This window comes from Hipposideros armiger, unplaced genomic scaffold, assembly GCF_001890085.2.
Source record: "Hipposideros armiger isolate ML-2016 unplaced genomic scaffold, ASM189008v1 scaffold_1055, whole genome shotgun sequence".
NCBI lineage: Eukaryota > Metazoa > Chordata > Mammalia > Chiroptera > Hipposideridae > Hipposideros > Hipposideros armiger.
Genome location: NW_017732405.1, coordinates 62,639 through 63,695, shown reverse-complemented (window position 1 = coordinate 63,695; position 1,057 = coordinate 62,639).

The following is a 1,057-nucleotide window of genomic DNA, read 5'->3' as shown; positions in this document are numbered from 1 at the left end:
CCCTTTCGCTGCCTCTGTTTCCTCATTTGTAAAGTTAGATCATACCAGCTTGTGCTGTAATGCGGCTGCTTTGAGTGTTGATCAATTCATAGCCATGAAGGACCTAGAACTGTGCCTGGGAAAACCTTACCACTGCGTAAATGTGAGCTGTTTATACTATTATTCCGAAGGCTATCTTTACAACCAGGCATTTTATGAACAAAAATGCAGTATTTCCTAGGAAAGGACACGGGAATGTCTATTTATCAAAAACAGTCCAGTGTTTATCAAAGTTGCTGCATTGTGAGACTGTTCAGGACTGATGATTAAAAGAAATCCCAGGCTCCTCGTGGAATAAGTGATTTATATGGTAAACTCTCCATAGACAGCACGTCTCGAGTCCCAGTGGCTGGGTCCTTTCTGATGGTGGTCCTCTGAATTTCTTGAGACAAAATGTCCTGAGAAAGGAAAAAATGTTTCTACAATGAAGAGGAGAAATGGGTCTTTCCGCTCTCGCCAGAATCTACCCCGAAGCACAGGACAGGTGGCATTTCCCAGGACAAGAAACGTGGGTGTGTGAGACAGTGCTGGACTAGGGGCCAGAAGGGGACCATGAGCTGGAGAACCTGACGCCCAGGGGCCTGTGGCACCTCTCCTGGTGGGTGTCCAGGTGCCGACTGGTGAGGCCCCAGGGTCTCCTTAAGTCTCAAGCCTGTCAGCCTGTCCTTGAACTTTGCTCTTCCCAGCCCTCAGCCCCAGTGGAGGGAGGTCCAGGGTTGATTCCGTTTGGTTTAGGGAGGCAGGGACACCACCAAGGTGGCTCTGACCCTGCTGTCCACCTTGCTCCCCACAAAGGTCCCCATCCCCACCTCCAGTCACGCAGACACCACCACCTTGACCAGGTTTGATCCAGTCAAGTTTGGGGTTCATTCCGAATCTGGGGAGGGGGTGTGAGGAGGGAGGGTCCTTTGGCCCCGCCCTCGCCACGCCCGCCAGGATGCCCTTGGTGTGGGCCCCCTCGGACAGGCGTGGGGCACCGGGAGCGCGCCGGACCCTGCGCCCCGCGGGGAGGGTGGGG